Genomic DNA, 9459 nt, shown 5'->3' with positions numbered 1-9459 from the left:
TTCCTCTCAAAGTACAGCAATCTTCCATCTCATCTACCTCACCGGGACTCCCTCCTCAATATGCTTCATTTACTGATGTGTTTGATAAAGCTCAGTCTGAACGTCTTCCTCCTCATCGTTCTTGGGACTGTCCGATCGACCTTCTACCTGGCAAGACTCCCCCCAGGGGCCGGGTCTATCCACTTTCGTTACCTGAAACTCAAGCCACATCTGAGTACATACAGGAGAACCTCCAACGTGGGTTTATTCGACCTTCCACCTCTCCCGCTGGAGCTGGGTTCTTCTTCGTCAAAAAGAAGGATGGATCATTACGCCCTTGTATAGATTTTCGTGGACTCAATGCCATTACTATCAAGAATCGGTATCCCATTCCGCTGATCACTGAGCTATTCGATCGCATCAAGGGAGCCCGTATTTTTACTAAGTTGGATCTTCGTGGTGCCTACAATTTAATCAGAATCCGTTTCGGTGACGAATGGAAGACAGCGTTTAACACCAGAGACGGGCATTACGAATATCTGGTAATGCCTTTCGGGCTGTGTAATGCCCCCGCTGTTTTTCAAGGCTTCATCAATGAGATCTTTCGGGACTTATTATATGTATGTGTCGTCGTCTATCTGGACGACATATTGATCTTTTCTCAGGACCTGCCTTCTCACCACCAACATGTGGCAGAAGTCCTCTCCAGGCTACGAAAAAATTCATTGTTCTGTAAATTAGAAAAATGTTCATTCGAATTGCCCCAGATTCCATTCTTGGGGTATATAGTTTCCGGAGTTGGCCTGAAGATGGATCCAGACAAGGTGAATGCTGTACTACATTGGCCCCAGCCAACTACTCTTCGTGCTATCCAGCGTTTTTTAGGTTTTGCCAATTACTATAGACGCTTCATTCAAGACTTTTCGTCCATTGCATCTCCTATTTAGGCCCTGACTCGGAAAGGGGCTAATCCTAAGCAATGGTCGCCTGAGGCTCTTCAAGCCTTTCAAACACTCAAAGAGTCCTTCTCTTCGGCTCCAATCCTTCGACAGCCTGATGTGACACTCCCCTTCTTCCTAGAAGTAGATGCCTCTAATGTGGGCTTGGGAGCCATTCTCTCCCAACGCTCTGAACAGCAAAAATTCCATCCTTGTGCCTTCTATTCTCGGGGTCTTCTGCCCGCAGAGAAGAATTATACTATCGGGGACAAGGAGTTACTGGCTATCAAAGCGGCATTAGAGGAATGGAGATACTTATTGGAAGGAGCTCGCCATCCGGTGACGATCTTCACGGATCATAAGAACTTGTCATATCTTCAGTCTGCCCAATGCTTGAACCCTCGTCAAGCAAGATGGTCTCTTTTCTTTTCCCGTTTTGAATTAATAATAACCTTCAAACCAGCTGCCAAGAACAAAAAAGCTAACGCGTTATCTAGAGCTTTTGTGACGTCCTCTGATATAGAAGAGGTTTCCAACCATACCATTCTAGACCCCAAATGTATCTCACTGGCTGCTTCATCTACCAAAACGCTACCATTTGGGAAGACCCTCGTGCCTCCTACTCTAAGGAGGAAAATCCTTTCGTGGTTCCATGCCTCTCGCTTTTCTGGACACGCCGGTGAACACAAGACCTTTGAGATTCTCTCTCGAAGTTACTGGTGGCCTTCAATGAGGAGAGACGTTAAAGAGTTCATTGCTTCCTGTGAATTATGTTCCCAATTCAAATCCTCCCGCAGAACTCCAGCAGGGTTGCTGCGACCACTACCCATTCCGTCCAAACCGTGGACCCATATTAGTATGGATTTCGTTACTGATTTACCACCTAGTAAGAATCATAACACTATTTGGGTGGTGGTGGACCGATTTTCGAAGATGGCTCATTTCGTCCCTCTGTCTGGTTTGCCTTCTTCGTCTATCCTGGCTGAACATTTCATTAAAGAGATCTTCCGCATCCATGGATGTCCGTCTGAGATTGTGTCAGATAGAGGAGTACAATTCGTTTCCAGATTCTGGCGAGCCCTTTGTAAAACCTTGGGCATACGATTAGCACTCTCATCGTCTTACCATCCGCAATCCAACGGACAAACTGAACGTGTCAATCAAGATCTTGAGACTTTTATAAGGATGTTCTCTTCAGCCAATCAAGACAACTGGGTAGAGTTGCTTCCTTGGGCCGAATTCGCCCATAACAACATGTACCATGAGTCATCATCCAAAACTCCATTTTTTGTGGTTTACGGTCACCATCCGTCTTTTCCGGAATTTCCTGCCCTCCCGCCCACCCAAGTTCCTGCTGTGGAGACTGCTTGTCAGACCTTTAAAAATATCTGGTCTCAGGTCAAAACCTGTTTAAAGAAGACATCTATCAAATATAAATCTTTCGCAGATAAGAAGAGGCGGGCTATTCCACCACTAAAAATTGGAGATCGTGTCTGGTTATCTACTAAAAACATTCGTTTGAAGGTCCCATCTATGAAATTCGCCTCTCGTTTTATTGGTCCATATAGGATCATTCAAGTAATCAATCCAGTATGTGTGAAACTTCTTCTTCCTAAGAATCTTCGGATTTCTAATGCCTTCCATGTGTCTTTACTCAAACCTCTTATTATCAACCGTTTCTCAAATCCTCCCTCAGCTCCGCAGCCAGTTCAAGTTCATCAGGAGGAGGATTTCGAAATTACTGAGGTACTAGACGCAAAAATTTCGCGAGGAGTCCTCCGTTTCCTCGTTCATTGGAAGGGCTTTGGTCCTGAGGAGCGCTCTTGGATCAAAGCTGAAGATCTTAATGCTCCTGCCCTTTTGAAGAAGTTTTATTCCAAAAATCCGGACAAGCCCGGTTCCAGGCGTTCTGTGCCCACCTTTAAAAGGGGGGGTACTGTCACTCACCGGACTGTGAGTGCTTCTTCCCGGACATTTAGGAACCGTGGCCGTCCTCCATCCTGAGGGTCTGCGCATGCGCAGCCCTTTCCTATACTTCAGTGTATGTCCCTTTAACTCAATTGGCAGATCAGGCAACACTCCCTATATTAAGCACCTGTGGTCAACACCACGTTGCCTGATCTTGGAGTCTCATTCCCCATGAGTCTCTGAAGGTGTTCCTATGTTTCCTCGTGTATTCAGCGCTGCTGATTCCTGTGGTTTCCAAACCACTTCTACCTCTGTGGTTTCCAAACCACTTCTACTACTGTGGTTCCCATACCACTTATACCATCAATTGTATCATCGTGACTGTTGGCGGATTCCTATCCGCTGCCTCCGTGCACTACAGTCTTCTATACCACTTCAACGCTATCATATTCCATTGTGACTGTTGGCTGATTCCTATCCGCTGCCTCCGTGCACTACAGCCTTCTATACCACTTCAACGCTATCATATTCCATTGTGAATGTTTGCTGATTGCTATCCGCTGCCTCCGTGCACTACAGCCTTCTCTCCACATTCACTCACCTGTTCATCATCAAGTCTGTGAGCTGATTCCTATCCGCTGCCTCCGTGCACTACAGTCTCCAGCTTGCAACTCGTCTGTGTTCATCATCGTGACTGTTAGCTGATTCCTATCCGCTGCTCCTGTGCACCTCAGCCTCATCTCATCTCTCCCGTGTTTCCTCGAGACTGCTGCTATTATTACCATCTGCTTCTCTTCGTGATCAACAGCTCCTGGTCTACTCTGCTCTCCCGTGTTCCATCGCTATTGGTACCTGTTGGTTGCTACTGGTTACCTCCGTGTGTCCGCAGAGCTCTACTGCTGCTGTCAGCGCTATCGTCCATCCGCTGCTGATCCGCTCTCCACGCCTTCCTGTGTCCCGCTGGTCTCTACCCTCCTGTCAGCATTGGATTCGCATCTCATCAGCTACTCCTCTGCTAGATCATCTCCATTCTCCTGGGTCCTCCATGAGTCCAGTTCCACGTTCTACTGATTCCTGTGATTCGTGTCCCTGTTGGTCTACTTACCTGTGCGCTGCACCTACTGACTCTTCCTCATCCATCCAGGGACTTCTCATCCTGCCGGCCTCCTGCCGCTCAGGTATCGCTGCACTCTTATCTGACTGCCTTCTGAACCACGGTATGCATACTTCTGATTGACTGTGCTGGTGTATTGCATACCTTGCTGGACTGTGTTGGTTCTCCTCTGGAGTCTGCTATCCGCTGAGTCTATTGCCATCATTGACTGTGTTATCTAGTGCTGGATTACTTCAAGAGACTTTCTATATTTGCAGACCTGTTCAGTCATTTATATATATATTGTGCATATTATTGTGGATCGTGTTTAAGGTGCCTGTGTCCATCCTGTGTTGCAGTCTCTCCCCGTACACCTCCTCACATATATATTCAGTGGTACAACTTGCTGAAGGCAGACCACTGATCCCTGTTTCCTGTATCACCTGTTCCAGTATCCTCTCACATAGCAGTGGTACAACTTGCTACCGCAGACCACTGACTACCCGGATACCTCCACTTGGATTCCATTCCTTCACTCAGACAGCGGTACAACTTGCTATCCGCAGACCGCTGACTCTCATCACCTCCTCGTTGCTGTTGGACATTCCTCCTCACTATAGCAGTGGTACAACTTGCTATCGCAGACCACTGACTACCTTCACTGGTCCTTGTCCATACAGTTCCTCGTGTATTAATACCTCCATATCACCAGTGCTGCTAGTCATAGACTTTCCTGAGCATCTCATCATCTACCATTGCCTGTTCCGTGATCACCCTGCTACCAGAGTACGCTATTACCATCTACATTGCTCTGGTAAGCCTACCACCTGGTGATCCCTGGGTAAAGACTCCTAGTGCCCGTGACAAGTTATCTCTCCAAACTGTTACACAAATGTTAATGCAAGCACACACAGCTTGTTAATCAAATGTATCAACAAATCACACACTGGCATTCAAAGGGTTAACTTGGCCGAGCTATATTCTTCTTAACAGGCTAATGGATTCGTTAAGAGTATCATGGACGCAATATATTACATTATAGATTTAATATACAAAAGTACAGGGCATACAGATATATAAAAAAATAATTAATAAACAATTAATAGATTGAGATAACATACACAAGCAAAGCAGTTTAAAATAAAAAGGGTTACATTCAGAGTAGCACTTACATGAATTGCCTTTTCTGGCCAAGGGAAATTGGCTTGGAAGATGGACAGCTTATCAATGTGAATTGAGTTCCCAAAAAATCTGACAATTTGTTGTAACTGGTCTCAGTTTTTTAAAGACACTTCAACACCTGTCTCCACCCCCAGGGGATGTGTCTGTGATACTTTTTTCAATCACCATTTGCATGTTGCCTGATTTACTACCCAATTCTACTATGTGACCTAACTTTTCTGTGGTGCATCACACAGACCCAATTTCATTATTAATAAATCCCCTATGAATTTGTCCATCTTTTGATGTCAAACATGATGGAGTTATGACAATGTGGCATACCTTTTCCAAAAATATGTTATTATAACTGATCCCGGATACCGCCAGTACCTGTCATTCATCATAACCCTGGTGTGATTTCTGCTCCTTGATATGGAGTGCCATCCAAATTTCCCAAATTATGAACTATGCAGACATTTTCCTTTGAAGCTCATATTTCTATATACCTGTATAGGCTTTCAAATGTGGCCTTTGTTTCCAAGATTCTCACCTAGGCATCATTACATTTAGTGTTTTTTTGTGTTTACACTACCTATGGAAAGGAAGTCAATTAGGAAGTGGAATACATGATCAAAAACAATGGATGTCTGTGATCTGCATATGTTAAGCAGGTCTCCTCAGAAATGGGTTTGCTCAACCTAACTACCTTCTACTGTGCTAATTGTTTCCTTTTTAAAAACATTTGGTCAAACATTTATCTGAGTTGAAAATCTCCCGTGCTGCTCCCCGCTTATGGAATTCACTACCACGCTCAATCAGACTTTATCACAGCCTTCAAATCTTTAGACGCTCTTTAAAAAACATCTCTTTTAGAAGCCACCTTATCCATGATAACACTATTCACAATAATACACCCTCACAACTGTCCCAATCTCCACTCTGAGCCACACTCGTTTCTCTTGTTTCAGTTGTGTCCTCTTCCACTTAGAATGAAAGCTCTCTACTGAGCAAGGTCCTTAATACCCTCTATTTTCATGTCTGTGTTTATTTTGTCTGCCTTGTATGTCTCTGTTTTATGTATGTCCTGTTTCCCTACTGTACGGCGCTGCGGAGCACTGTGGCGCCTTACAAATCTACTATAATAATAATAATGCATTCTATCCCAGTTACTAACTCCCTACCCTTCCCGTCCATATAACCCTGTTACCATTCCCTGTTTCTATAAGAAAAATCATTACTTCATATTTTTCTGTTACACTTTTTACAAGTTTATACACGATTGTATTAATTTTCCTTTTCTTTTTGCTAATATAAAGAATATATATAACAAAATGTTCATGTCAGAATACCTTTTACATAGAGGAGTACATGCAATTGGGATGTGTACGAGTATTGAAGTATTAGGGATAAAGAACTCTACAAACAATGTTTTGACACATGTTTGCCCTTATGATTTAGCTGAATGCAAGCTATTGTTCTCTTGGCATTTGTTTTGGGGCTCCAAAATGGTTTTCTCCTCCCTTTTTTCCAACAGGATTACACATGGTCTGATGTGTAATCTTTGAAAAAAAGCTTTGAAAACAGAGCATATCCTTATCTTCATTTCTATCATTCTTAACTTTTCATATATTTTTTTGAATACTTATTTCATCTGTCGGTGCTACCAGTAGATGTTCCATATACAAAACGATGTATTTTAGAAATTGTGGTGCTTTAACAATTAAAGAGCCTGATTTAGAGTTGAACCTAAGTGCATTCGCCGGACGTAATCATGTGACTCAAAAAGTTGCGTGGCGCATACTAACAACAAGTACATTACTTTTAGCTGTACATATCTGACGCTTAAGCTTCTACAGGCAGATCAAGTGCAGTATCGCAAGGATGCTGCGCCTTTTGAGATGTGTCAGTATTTGGTTTACAAGTATTGTTAAATACTTCCACTGTTGTATCCCGTACCCGCCGCTGCGGCTGCGATAGTTCCGTCACTGGCCCCCGCCAACTACCATATCAGAGCAATTAATATCTATTATAAAGTGACAGAACCTCTAAAATTCAGCTCAGAGCAATTAAGACCTGCCGACTTTTCTACATACCATAGTTTCATGTTTTCACACAATACAGAATTGACATATTGGAACAGTAACAAGCATGAATTAGACTCAAAGGGCCTCATACACCAATAAACGCAAAATGAACGTAATGTGCGCTTTAATAAAAAGCATGTATATTAGGGTATACGCACATCCAAGGAGCAGATGTGCAGATACGTCTGTTGATGAATACGGATCAATGTCCGCTCTACTCTAACAAACACCGCAGGATATGTCCAATATGTATGTGGAATATGAAGTCAAAAAAGAACACACAGATAAAAAAAATATTCAATTAATGTCACCTGTTAATAATATAGTTATTAAAGATAAAACATTAAAACAAAAGTTGTTTTTGTTGTGTTTCGCATAAAACGCATTAGTATGTTATTGTACATAAAATATATTTTTACAGTTGCTCTTGCTTGCAAACACATGTTCTAGCATGTATACACGGCTGTCATCACTAGTAATCTGCACTTACACCAGACCTGTAGCTGGTGCAAGTGATACGACAGAAAATCACGTACCTTAGAGATGCTCAAAGCTTAAATCAGACACTGCTGTGTGCGCTCCAGCTTGGCACATCCTTACTGTACACTGACTACGTGCAAATCCCCAGTCCCCTCCCCATTCTGCCCCTGAAATCGTAGGCTGTAGTGAAGGTCCTACGCGCTCGAAGATGAATTGGACGTTGCTGAGTTCTCTGGAGTATGATTTGGTTCTGGGCACGAGCAGAGAGATTTCACGCAAAATACGGCACATATCGGCATTTACGTTCCTCAATGATTCAGGCCCAATATTGTCATAGGTACCACAACTTTTTTCACTGACACTGGTTTCAGTGAAATAAAGAAATAAAATGGGGTCTTGATCTTCTCTCCCTCTAGGGGTGATCCCTCTGGCCCTACAGTGTCCCTGGAGGGAAGTCACTGGGTCCCAACGCAGGGATTGATACAGTTTATAGATACCTGGGTAACACCTAAAACTGGTAATCAGCATAGTCTATTTTTTGTGACGTCAGGTAAGATTCCTCTACCCCTTGCCTCACCTCTGGGAAAATAGGAAGGGATGGCCTTTCGAAGACCGTATGGGAGGAGCTTAGCTCAGGATAACTTGCTTGCCTAAAAAGGTACTTAATACTAATAGGTATGCTATTTAGCACAGTAATTGTGTCCACAGGTAGCAGTATAAACTGTCATTTCTATGAAAAGTTGAGTTTCCGCGATTTTCTTTTCCCTTCGCTATTACTCTTCCATCCTCGTGGTCACTCACTTCTAACACCACACCAATTTCAGTCTCTTCTCCCTTTCCATCTTTCTCCCCCATTGTCTTTCTGTTCTTAACTCATTACTGCCTTTCTCTCTTATCCCCCCCTCCCAGAACTAAGGGTAGGGCCGCTGCTGCAAGCTCTGGGGCCCGTCTGCCCGTATTTGGCGCATGTCCCATAAAGCCTCTTTGGCACTTTAAGGTGCATGTGCAGAAGTGGCATCACTGGGCTTCCGCTGCTCCTCCATACCCCTGCACTTGTTCTGATACCTGCTCTGTTATTCATAGGAAAACAAATACTTTGGTGCAGGCAGGAAGGATAGCGTGGCCCTGACTAAGGGATGTGAACCCACAGAGGTGGGAAACTGCAGTGCAAATGTTTCTTCCTCCTCACCATCACCTCCTCCCCCTCCTCATAGTGTCCCCCCTCCTATCACTGCCTCCCACTCCTCAGAGTGTCCCCCCTCCTCACTATCACTGCCTCCCCCTCCATTAAATATCACCTTCTCCCCCTCCACATAGTGTCTCCCCTCCTATCACTGCCTCCCACTCCTCACAGTGCCCCCTCCTCACAGTGCCCCCTCCTTCTCCCCCTCCACATAGTGTCTCCCCTCCTATCACTGCCTCCCACTCCTCACAGTCCCCCCTCCTCACTATCACCCCCCCCTCCTCACAGTGCCCCCTCCTCACTATCACCGCCCCCTCCTCACAGTGCCCCCTCCTCACAGTGCCCCCTCCTCACTATCACCGCCCCCTCCTCACAGTGCCCCCTCCTCACTATCACCGCCCCGTCCTCACAGTGCCCCCTCCTCACAGTGCCCCCTCCTCACAGTGCCCCCTCCTCACAGTGCCCCCTCCTCACTATCACCGCACCCTCCTCCTCACTGACACCGTATTACAGTTTCTCGACCTTTGTACGCTATTTTCCTCTCAGCAACTCATGAGACTGACAGCTCCGATCCACCAATCCGCGCCCTCCTCCTCCCTTGCTCCCGTCCAATCACGGCCTGGCTGTGCGGCA

The sequence above is a fragment of the Mixophyes fleayi genome, chromosome 10 (assembly GCF_038048845.1).
Source record: "Mixophyes fleayi isolate aMixFle1 chromosome 10, aMixFle1.hap1, whole genome shotgun sequence".
NCBI lineage: Eukaryota > Metazoa > Chordata > Amphibia > Anura > Limnodynastidae > Mixophyes > Mixophyes fleayi.
Note: the sequence above shows the minus strand (reverse complement) of the source record.